General features: G+C 43.9%; 1 long non-coding RNA gene across 1 annotated transcript; it reads right to left on the reverse strand.

Moving 5' to 3' along the window:
- Positions 1-10,361: 10,361 nt before the first annotated feature.
- LOC109462469 lies at positions 10,362-11,074 on the reverse strand. Its single transcript, XR_002139769.1, has 3 exons — positions 10,987-11,074; positions 10,732-10,829; positions 10,362-10,525 (listed from the first exon to the last, which is right to left on the reverse strand). It is a non-coding gene; the product is annotated as an uncharacterized LOC109462469 (long non-coding RNA).
- Positions 11,075-12,812: the final 1,738 nt, after the last annotated feature.

Consider the following 12,812-nt stretch of genomic DNA (forward strand, 5'->3'; position numbering starts at 1 on the left):
ATCTCACCACGGCAAAGACTCTCGTCGAACCTCCCCTCAGCGTTTTCGTCAACGTAATTGAATATTGTCTGGGAACTGAAGAATCTCTTAATGTGAGACATATCCTCCCCCCCTATCTCCCGAGAAAGCCGCTAACTTCAAGTACACTTGGTCTCTTGCCATTATATACAACTGGATTGAGGACACGCCTGGCTTCCTGCATTCGGCATCAATATATTGCGCTATGTACAACAATTTGTCCAGGAACAACGGAATAGCCTGCTTTGGGCTCACTAGAGCTTTTGCCTGGTTTTACTTAATTACCTTCAAGTACCTCCTGACCAAATGATGGTTAGTTGGACTACCCCCTCCGCCCAACGGCTCTTCCCATTCCCTCTGCCTTCCTCTCTCCTCATAACAGCTCTTTGAAAATGAAAATACCATTTCGCCCTAGGTTACCGCACAAATTATGATGAACTTGGGTATCGGGAAAACCGGAGGACATCGATATCGTTTGGGATGGCCAGTGTAGGGCTGATTTGAGAAGGAAGAGTGGATAGGAAGCTCTCAAACTCTCTCCACATTGCCATTTTTTGCATCTCAAAGGACGTTAGCTGTTGCAGGACTTCCTGTATTTCCCTATCTATCTCCTCTATATCTACCAGCATGCCGCCTTGCGAAGTGGAACCGCTCCTCTGTGGCAACTCACTGACCACTTTCTGTAACGAAGACGTAAACAATTCGATCATACTTGGGTTCATTTTACTAGTACTAATAATACTTTCTGTCAATAATGTACCGCCCGGGTCGCTAGCTGTATATCCTGAACGCCCATAGATCCCATTGCAAATCTTTTGGGACGTATCCTTGCTTTGACGGGACCAAAATGGTTCCGCTATCGCCCTTCTGTCCCAGTCGTACTTTATTGCTGGCCTTGGCGTTCACTACCGCCCACCAATATGGCTTCGGGTGCAACTCTGGTACTATCAGTGTGTAAGGGGCCTTCCTGTTCCTCAGATGCCCCAACACTGCCCCTATCGCCACGAACGGGGGAAAGATGTACCCATTATCCCTTTCCTCTGGTTTCTGATTGAAAAAATCTACACCCTCTGCGCTCGGGGACGGTGTGGGAGACATAAAACGGGCAGTCTTCGTGTTTGAACTTATGGCTATCCAATCTATCGTATGGGGGCCGAACGCTCTCTCTACCGTTGCCCACGCGTTCGTGGACAGCGTTGCATCTAGTGGTGACAGCCGTCTAGAGGGGGAGTCCGCGCAGTTATCTTTAGACGGGACGTATGTCATCAAGATTTTGGCATTTTGCTGCCTGGCTGTCTCGAAGATCCCCTTCAAATCCTTACCAAAACCAAGTCTTTTCCCCCTTCCCCTTCCCAGGCCTTCTCTACCGCTTGGTTGTCCGTTTCCAGCATCACCCTGGCGTTCTCAATGATACTACCCGCCGCTATCAGGGTGAGGGCGATCGCCTTTGCTTCTTTAACGTGAATTGGTGCTTGGAAATCCTCTGCTGTCCAATAGTCTTGGACCGTTACGGCTTGGGACCCCGGGGGCTTTATCACGCCTGAACACGCATAGCTAGAGGCATCTGTGGTAACCTGCACTGTTATGTGTGTCTCCTCTACCCAAGGGAAAATCTTGTCGTGGTCATCTATCACTCGCCAGTGGATGATCTCCTCCATTACTTCCTTCGTCATTACTACTGGGCTCCCTGATACTATCGCCCTGCCTATGGCCCTACACGCCTCCCTAGTGAACAGTTTTGCCATTGGTATCACTAGAGAAAATGCCACACACTTCCCTACAAATCTTTGCAGCGTGCGGACGTCCACTTCTCCCTGCTCCGCGATATACTCTCTAACGGTACCGAACTTCTGGATTTTGTCTCCTGGAATGCCCAAACCCAGAGGCACTGACCACACTAACATACCCAGAAATTTCACTACTTTCGCAGGGATCAGCACCGACTTCTTGAGCTCCAGGAAATAACCCAGGTCTATCAGGACTTTGCATAATATGTACGCCCCTAACTGTGCCTTCTGAAGTTCTACCGCATCCTGTGTTTCTGGGCTTACCTGTTTCTGACTAACCGGAAGAGATGGGGCTGCATGCTCCTGGTTAACCGCTAGGGGCGGGGCTGCGTTCTCTTGCCCTGTCGCTAGGTGAGGTCCCGCATGCCTATCATCGATATACTGTGACACTGGCACCCCTAAAGATATCATATACGAAGTGGTCAACTTTCCTGTCGTGTTATACAGAAAAGCACTATTTCTGTAGCCAAAAGGTAACGACGCCCATAGCAGAAACCACCCCCCCCATTCTACCCCTAAGTATGTCCTACACTCTTTCTTGATCACGATATGGTCGTACCCCGACTTATCGTCGCACACCACTTGATACGCCCCTGGATAAACGTATCTCATCACATCTGAGAGCTTGTCTAGCTTAAAAGGGATGTGTCGTGTCCACAGGTTGAGAAATCGTTCGTCATGACACAGACGCGGCTTTGTGGGCTCTACCACTCAGCGGCATTGTAAGGTATGGGGGGTCTACCTCGCCCACTCTACCTCGCCCACTCTTCCTAACACCTCCAGCGCCCCTGTTCGTATCCTGTCTTCTAAGGTGCGGCTTATAAACTCTGCGAAAGATTTATTCGACGGATAGTTCGGGAAATAAATCGAAGGGGGAGACGAGGAGGAGTAGTGTATGCCCTTGAATTTACCTTTGAAAGGTTGCCAAAACTCTGCCAAGTCTACCCCTTCCCTTAACCAGTGCAATACCTGCTGCCCCCACGCTCCCTGATGTTGGGCTAATTCTTCCCAGTAACTTAAGTTCCTATGAAGTTCACCCGCTCGGAAGGTTTTTGGATCCCGAAACTGCAGCTGCGTCGTTGTTGCCCTCACCGTGCCTGTTGCCAGCTCTTGCACTGCCGGCAGGGGTCCGTACGGAGCGGGGCCTGCCCCAGACCATTCGACCCACCGTACAGCCGACACACGCTCTTCCAAGGCCTTCAGCGGATTGAAGGGCACCTGCTTCTCCCATGCCGGGATGTTGATGGAGGACTTGATGGTAGGGTTCCGTACGCAATTCAGACGCTTAAATATTACACAACGTTTTAATTTTAATCAAACCTCCAGTATAGTCCCGGCTTTCAGGTATGTAAGCGTAAAAGGTTACATATCTCTGGAATTATCAAGTTAAAAGTAACGGTTTTAGACTACCGTCCAAATGTCGGCTATTTTAACTAAATTTTGGTCTGGAGAGGCCCTCGCTCGCTTCCCGGGCCACCAGCCGAAGCTGTGAGGTGGCGGCAAACCTATTGGGGAAAACACGCACGGTCCACGAGTTAGGGCTTAGCCAGCCTAAATTGCCAGGATCTAGGTAGCAACTCTGAAAACTGTAAGAAGACAAAGACTCCAACATACTGCTAAGGAGTGCTTTAATGAGTCATCTCAACAAGTACAATATCCACAAACAGATAAAAAGTCATTTTCTTATCTCTGTCTTTACATATCACGTACTACAGATACAACTCTTCTACTAACAGGTTTTTTTTTTTACCGCACAATTCCAAAACAAAATTCCAAGTCGTTCCGGTCCATCAGCGGCTACACAGCGTTTTACTCTTTACTGTCAGTGTTGCCAGGACAATCCCTGGCCCAGTGGCCCTGTGCCAGACACTTTGCGCATTGGTTCCTACCTAATTTTCCCCAATGTCCCTTAACGCTTCTATCTTTGCTGGGACCAGGATAGCGGGTCTTAACCGAAGCGGAGGCACTCTTAGAACCAACATCCTTCACTGCCTTCCGGGATTTTATGAAGGCGGAAACTTTAGACGCCGCCTGAGCCTTCACATAAGAGCCGAAAAGTCGTCTAACCAACGGCCCGAAAAAGGGCTTCGATTTTTCCGTGACCTACTCTTCTGCGAAGGCTTCAAACTCCTCAGCTCGCTCATGACCCTCTTTCCTTGCTACAGACACCAGATTGTCTACCAAGGCCATGGCATGGTTGGCCGTGGTTGGCCATGGTTGGGCGCGAAAGTTGCATCGTGGTGAGTAGCGCAGTAGATATTGAGTTCGTTGAGAAGGGATTCTGTCGAGACTTTCTTCTCCCTCATTGCCTGGACCTCTTGTTTGAGCTCGTCCAACTGTCTCTTCAGCTCCTGTGACAGAACAAATCCATTTCAGCCCACATGCACACACTGTGGTCTATACGTTGCCTTATCCTCCCAAATAGGTACTCTATTCACTACGCCTACCAAATGTACGATCAAAGCACAGGTCAAACCCTGCAATCATGCCGGTCACTTGTGCGAAATCCTTCAAATTCACCCGACCTTGCTATCATCCCCACGTCAGGGGGTGATGAAAACCTAAAGGCACCGAAAAATAGAGAAAAACAAAACACGAACGCACACGAAAAACTGACGATCAAATTTACCCAACCGAAAAGGAAAATAAAGAAAAGAGATAACGAAAAACAAAAAAACCCAATCGGCTAAAAACCCGACAAACCCAACCAAGGGGAAAACGGAAAACCAGAGTAAAATTAAAAAAAAACAAACCGTAAAACTCTAGCCGAAGCGCCCGTGAGAAACCGTCGACTTAGGGGTAAATTTTGGTTGAAAACACAATAAAATTTTACACCCCTAGTCTGTGAAGCAAAATTCCGCAACAAACTATAAAAAAAGGATGAGGCCACGTCTACAAACGTAACCAAATCCACGGGAAAACACATCCTCCCTCTGTGCACGGGCCGGTGATCGCTAAAAACCGATGGAAAACCGTCTTTCTACCGATAAATGTACCACCATTTTCCTCACCTTAGAATGCTCGACACCTCTTTCCAAATCCTCTAGGGGGAACGAAACATCCGATAATTCCTTAATTATCGACCAAATCGAAATTGTTACCCCAACACAGAAGATACCAAACAAAACACAGACCGTCCTACGGTCTCCAAAAGTAGAGACTGTCCCACAGACTCTAACCTACCCACATGGTATCGTAAACTGTCCTACAGTTTCTCGCTCCCAGATTGTCCGACAATCTCCAATCTCCTCTCGCGTAGACGTAGTCTCGCGAGATGTCCGTCCATTGTGACGTCACTGGGAATACTGCGTCGTTTCTTTTTACCATCATGTGGAGTCGTTGCTGCAGTACCTTGTACGGCCACAGGGGGCGCCGCACGCTCCTCTACGACGACACCTGGCGAAATATGCAATAATTACAAGATGAATTGACATTTTCTCATGGTGTCATCATCGTGTGCGACGCCACGTTGGTGTCCATCGTTTTGGATATACAGATATATTAGCTACCGAATATCTACAGATGACGCAAGAAGAGAAAACCAGAAGAACTGGAAACCTGAAAGAAGGCTGTCTACGATTGAAAGTTTTATAGGAATTTAAGGAAAACAAAGATATACCAAGGAAATAGAAAACTACTACCGTAAGGAGTGACGACAGGTTGGGTGGTGACAGGAGGAGGATTGACAGGGTATGGAACCTGTCCAAAACCGACTGCGTTTGGATACTGATGTGCGTAGGCTTGTTGGATTGGATAGCCGTAATTCTGTAGGGGAGGCCCTGAGGGTTGCCCCGGACCCTGATGTGCGAAGGCTTGTTGGATTGGATAGCCGTAATTCTGTAGTCGAGGCCCTGAGGGTTGCCCCTCGGAGTTCACAGCCCCGTGGTACGGCGGAGCCGGCACGGTTGCCATACCGCTGAGTACTTGCTGCTGAAAAAGAACATCCTTATTCCGGCCACATACATTGAAAAACTATGTAAATCTATTCATACATGTTTCAAAAAAGAAGAGACCTTGTAGATATTAATGTAGTAATTCTTCTTGTTGTGGTCTACCACTATACATAACGGGGCTATTTGTGGAAGTGACTGATCGTTCTTACAAGGAAGTCAGGGTTCATAGATGCCCGTTTCAAATATAGAACTGAGTGGTTTGGTTTTACAGTCCCCAGGATCGAATTCGTTATGCTGCCAAATTCGACAGGCAAATTTACAGACAACATGAATTTGGGATGGGACTTACGATAATTATGATGAACAGTCGTGCGAATGTCAACACGACTGTTTAGAACGCTGGGACTGCCACGCATCTAAAGGTGAAGTTGTAAGCTAGAAGCACTATGAAACAGAATAGCTCATGCGTGAAGTCTAGTCTGTGAGTGCAATGCCTGAATTCACACAGAAGGGATTTTTACACTGTACAGACGACGTATCCATGACAGAAACAAGCAAAATAAACAAGTACCCATAGTTTACTTTAGTCTCCATCAGACTCATTTGCAGGATGAATAGATAGTAGAAATCGGCTAAAGGTGAGTTGGCTGGCCATAGATGGTCCAGCTTGCCTGGGCACTTATCTGGCTTGTCTGTGCAGCCAAGCTGGACCCTCTATGGCCAGCCAACTCCCCTTTATTCTACTATCTGTTCAGCCTGCAAATGAGTCTGATGGAGACTAAGTTTACTTACCAACAAGACAGGATTACCTGGCAGACAACGAAAGACAGGTATGGCAGCAGGACTGGGAATACCGGCTCTCAACTGTTGACTTTATTTTAACTTTCTTCGTGTCGTGGGAGGGGGGTGACGTTATGATTTGTCGTTAGTCCGACGACTGTTACCACGTCTCTGGTTTGGTACAATGTACTATTTCACTGAGTACCAGCCTAACTTAGATCCCAAACAAGTCTACAGAAGATCTTTAAAACACAAGAAGCATTTTTGTGAACAGATACTGTACTCACAGTGGGACAGGTTAGCACAGTGCTGAGTCAGTTCCTGTGTTGCATGCCGGTAAGGTCACCACATTTAAGGTCGTTACGAATGGCTGGTCATAGACAATAGAACGGGGCCGCAACAGTTGGCACACCTCCAGGGTGCCAGAAGATACAGTGTATATCAAACGTATTTATATACAGTGCAATTTTACTAGTAAATTGCACTGTATACCGTTAGGCCGCACTCATACACCGGAGGCTAGCAGAACATTCTGGAAACAGAAGTTCACTCCTAGTTACTTTTTACTTCGACGCAAAACAATATCAAATAAAAGTCTCCGATTTAATAGATTCTAAAGTAACTGCATTCTCTGCAATTAGCCACATTAATGTCATTACTTCATGTACTAATGCCCTTCAATCGAATTCTCGCCAACAGCGCCTGTAAAAGTTCCTTATCGTAAATTCTGTTACCGACAGGAAGGCGTCCATGATACTCAAAGGAGCGTTGTCAGCGACGGCGTTGGGTATGCGCCTCAGCCTAGCTTTTTCTAGTCCAAACACCATCTCAATAGGGCTATGTCACACTTCTGCTTATCGCCTTTGCGTATGAGTTGCAGAAAATACGTCCGCAATACGCTGGGCATTCGTCGAAAGTGCGTTAGGCATGCGCTGGACACACGAGTGCGTCCGGAATACGCTTGACTTGCACACCTCATACGTTACCGATGAGCTGAAGTCGTTATTTACACGATATATGCGCGCCACAGTAACGTTACGTATTGTGCGTACGGCAGAAATGTCTGTGCGAAACCCATCACGGCGGTCTGTCACTACGGCATTCTTTCCCATTGCTATGCGCGTTCGAAAAGGTATCGGGTTACAAGACGCTATTTTGGCCTGTTTTGGACTACCCGTAAAATATTTGAAAATACACAAATAATATTTAGGGGTAAATTTCGTCAAATTAAAATGAACTTATCGTCTTAATATCCTTTAAATGTTAGCTTTTTATGTTAAATCAATGATTTTTTTAAATTTCGCTCAGAAAGACGATTATTTTCGGGTTTCCGAGCACAAGTCATATCACGTTTTTAGGCAAACATCGTTCAAACCTGGCTACGTATATTACCCCAGATCCCCGATTTTTATATTTTTCGCAGACTAGGAATAAGACAAAAAATCGTGTTTTAGGGATTTTTTAATGTCTGCTTTTAAGTCTAGTTTTTGTCGACATATTGGTGAAAAAATGGCATTTTTTGACATTTTTCTCACTGAATTACCCATAATTCAAAATTGAGGCCATTTTTCAAAAATCCCTAAAACACGATTTTCGGGACAACCGTTACAGTCATTTTGAGCCGTAAATGGGGTATGTTTGACTCTCCATGTTTCCAGGTTTGAACGAGTTTTGGAGACATGTCATATCGCCAGAAAGTGTGCATTGTGTTATTCATAAAGAATATGCGTAAAGAATCATTACAGTATTCAAGGTCACTGAAGGATACGACAGTAGCTTCGCTACATGTTACATGGCCACCAAAAATAATAGCGGACATGTACTGTCCAGGAAACTGTTTGTATCTATAGAAAAGTGTTGTTTTTTTATCTGTTGCAATGCACGGAGGTAGAAAGGCTTGTTTTGCCGCTTTACAGTAAATGACCTCAGGTGACCCCGAAATAGAACGCGGGTTCGATTCGAATTGCCCAGATCGAACACGATCGAACACAGTTCGGGTTCTATGACATGTGGGAACTTTGCAGCCCAGATTTTACCACCGTGCATACGCAATGGCGATACGCAGAAGTGTGACATGGCCCATAGGATTAAAGTAATAGCTGTACGTACGGTGGCAGCTTCACTAGCGTAATTCCAAGTGGCGCAAAAATAGTCCGCAAGTCACCCTCATTGTGTATACTAGCATTGTCCATCACAAGGTAGCTTCCTCTCTGCATGAAAGGGGCCATGTAGTTTGCGAAGCAGTTATTACACACGTCCCGATTAAACATTCAAGTTGTGTAAAAAAGGATGGTTTGGATTAGTATTCTTTACATACATACATATCCTGGGTTTGATTATTTGTACTCTCCAAGCAGAGGTTGTGGGGAATGATCGTTACCTTTTTATATATGGCCGTTTTTTGTTGTCCTGATCCCCACCGGTGGATAGAGGTTAACGACAATTGCTACATTTTGATTATGGTCGGATGGCAACAATTTTTTTCTTGGGGTATAGAATTTTCTCCTTACACAACCAGTAAGGTTCTCACCTGCTTACGTTTCGATGTCTATCAGACACCTTCCTCAGAGCTTCTGACTGTAGGTATGCAACTCGCCGCTATTTTTCGCCAATGTAGGTGGCAATATATTCCAACCTGATGAAATTATTTACGGAAATTTTTTCTTCGTTTTTATGTGCAAATGCGAAATCAATTATGTCATCCATAGAAAGTATTTGCTGTGACATCAGTAATTTTTTTTAAATATTGTGACATGGTGAAATAAAACTGGGTAAAAATGGCATCTGGTGACTGTGTTTTAATGGTCAAGTCTACACGTATGTACTCTCCTGTAACGTCTGAGGCGACAATTTGAACGACGTAAACTTGGATACATTATTACTCCATTAGCTTTCACACAATTCATATATAGAAAACTATATTCTTTCTGATGTTTCTAATAGAAAGGTACAGTACAAATATATAGCAAATCAAAATACAACTATCTACAAAAAAGTTAAACCTTGTTTGTGTGGTACACTAGTAAACCACCTTTAGTTGGAACTACAAATGGCTCTTATTATTTTTAAAGAATAGTGCATTGATGCACCAAATATGTAAATTCAGGTGCACAGAAAAAAATGTCACAACATAAGGTTGAGTGTCAGAAAAGCCTAAATTTTATATATTTATAGATAAACTGACTTCAAAATTTCAAACAACTTTTGACAGTTAAAGACTGTTATATATATGTTGTAGACTAGTGTAGTACTGTATCTTAAAAATGTGCATCAGCTGACACAAATATCTGGGTGCACAGCTCTAATTTTGGGTGCACATTTTGGGTTTTAGACTTTGACAGATTATCACCTCCAGAAGTGAACGCATGGTTTATAGATTATCCGGATTTTTGGATCTTATTTGAATCATCAACTTAACTTTTCAACAGCACTGTAATGTCACTACGATGATAGTGTTGGTTTCTTCATACGTTTTCAAGGTTTTGGCAACTGTCAAAAAATCACACTGCCACAAGTTCCACAATTTTACCCCCCAACCGCAATGCATCACGGAAATGGGAAACAGGATATAGTAAAAGTGTTGTAATCTTCAAGCATATCTTTCGGTGTTTGCAAAGACCAGTCTGGCAAAGACAGTATGGAAGCCAGGAAGTATCCCATTGGCAAACGGTTACCATAAAAATGCAACCCTGGGCTGGTGTAATAAAATATGCCAGTACAAAAATGATAAAAACGCCCCCCCCAAAAAAAAACGCAAAATAAGTTTTTTTTTAATTCTTTAGGCCACACTGATTTAATTTTATGGATGACATCCTCTGGGGACCACAAAACTAATGCGAGAGGGCGAAAAAAAAAATTCAGCAAAAAAAAAAATAGCTGCTTAACCACAGGAATACAAAGCCGATATTGCGGATTGAACCACAGGACACAGTGACTGCATCAAACAAGTTTTTATTTGCAGGAGGTAGATGTAGTTAGTCTTATTCAGGTCTCATCCCCCTTCACAGCTTCCTCCTTCGCAGCTTCCTCCTTCGCAGTTTTCTCTCCCTACAGAAAAATGTAAAGGTATTGCTTGACCTACATTGTAGGTAGATATATACATGAATTATATATACAGTATATAGTTTATACTTTATACCCTGTAGAAGTGCATACAACAAGGGGATTGAATAGATGTGGATTTTATTTCAGATAAAAGTTTGAGATCAATATTTTTGGCAAAATGTAAAAGGTAGAGCAGAAACAGTACCCACCTGAAAGTTAGTGGTCCATCTTCTTCCTCTCTAGATCCCTTCCTCTCCAGCTTTCTCTTTACTCTTGTACGCTCTTCAACACGAGTGGCTTTGCAAACCTACAGAAAAATGACATGGTATGCAAAATCGATTTACTCTTGGAATGTATGTTTCCAAATAAAATTGTAAGTGTATTGTAAAAATTACAACATTACTAATGCAGGTGAGAATGAATGTACAAGTAAAACATGAGGTACACAATAATATTTAACCCACCTGGCACACTGGATGAATGCTCTGAAACACTGCAGTTTCTCTGGAGGGATGGGAAGCGTGTCTGTTTCCCCACACTGCCAGCATACCATTCTGGCCAGTGCCCTAGACTTGACTCGCGCAGAGTACACCTCCACTGGTGCACTACATGAAAGAGCCCTGCACAAAACGGATGTGAAACAGAGAAATAAAAATCATTTTTCAAATAGGAAATTTTGTGGAATAATTTTTGCAAGAGCTCACTATTAAAAAAAACACCCAACAGAAAATTAACAAAAAACTTGCATGAAGAAATGCATCTTGTTGGAAATTTGCCATATGATTACAACATCATAATCTACATAAAACTACTGTAAATCATTGACAACTTTATTTTGTCTGTATCATAACACGTGTACGCGCCCCTCCCCATGAATTTTGCAACGGATACTGGATCGAAATCAAGAAAAACAAAACAAACAAAAAAATAACTGAACTATTCTTACCTCAAAAGCTGACTTCTGCTGACAATCTTTGGCTTTAGTTGTTGCAGTTTTGTCAACAACAATACGGACAAAACAGCCGAACTGCACTGAGAAGTGGCCTGACCCACTCTAAAGGCCACCTCAACACAGCTCCCATTTCTCTCATCGAAAGGACGTCTGTCCGGGCGATACTCGCTGGCTGCCACGAGTCGCTCGTAAAGCTGGGCAAACGTTACATCCCCCTCGCCAATGTCGATGGCATACCAGTCGACAACAACGCCTCCAGTTTGACGTACTTTGAGGACGACGCTGCCCCGCCATCTCTTGCAAACTTCGCGCTCTACATTGTTAGTGTAGCTAGTACGCATGTGCAAAGGGTTCATTTACGACAAAATTTACGTTTTGCGGTAGTACAAAAGAAGTTTTACGATAAGCCGTCCTTTTGCGGCATTCATGAGTCGGCAGTCTGTACCGAGTTCCAGCCGAGTTCCGGAGTTCCGTGAAGCCTCAAAAGACATGATTTTTTTTTTTGGAGAACAAGCGAAAATCAATGCGCGCGAGGATGTCATCCATAAAATTAAATCAGTGTGGCCTCATTCAAGAGTAGAAATGTGATCAAATGTCCAAATGATCAAATGTCCAAAATTTGGGGATGTTCAAATGCTATCAGCTAACCCACAATGTGGTTATCTTCATGTAGAAATGACTGTGATACGTCAGATTGCATCTTCAGTAGTAAAGTTGTAAGATGTAACAGGTGTAATTAATTGTAATTAATTGTCTTTATTAAAATTCTCTCTCACTACTCATATTGATATATGCACCTAAATTCACAAGCAAGTGCAGTACTTGTACAATATAAAATGCCAAAGTATAAATGGAAATTAAAAAAAAAATACAGTTCTGGGGCCTTTCTACCTAAAATCCTATTTGTAAGAGATTATTTATCTACAGTCCCAGAGCAAACAAAGGCCAGTTCTAAACCGTGACGCTTTTGCCGCCAGACATCTACTTTTAGAATATTCCCAGTCACAGGATCACACAATCGGTGCCTGTTAAAAAGTTTTCAAACACCAAAAAAATTATTACAGGTTCGCGATAGCGGGAACCTGTTTTACGTTACCTCGATTTTATGGGCGCCGCCATTTTGTTTCCCGTCATGCAATGGGGCAGGCCAAAGTTGAGTGAAGTGCATTGTGGGACCTGTCACCGGGCCACAGTGTAAGGACGACGCCTAGCGGTATGTTTGGAAAGAGCAGTAACTGAAAGCCTACCTGGTTGTGTGTTCATTTTGGCAGGAGTGTATAGAGGCGATGGCTTTGGCGTAATATACGCTGATTGTGTTTAGGACTTGCAATTGAAGTT

Source organism: Branchiostoma belcheri, unplaced genomic scaffold, assembly GCF_001625305.1.
Source record: "Branchiostoma belcheri isolate BF01 breed outbred unplaced genomic scaffold, Haploidv18h27 scaffold117, whole genome shotgun sequence".
NCBI classification, from domain to species: Eukaryota; Metazoa; Chordata; class Leptocardii; order Amphioxiformes; family Branchiostomatidae; genus Branchiostoma; species Branchiostoma belcheri.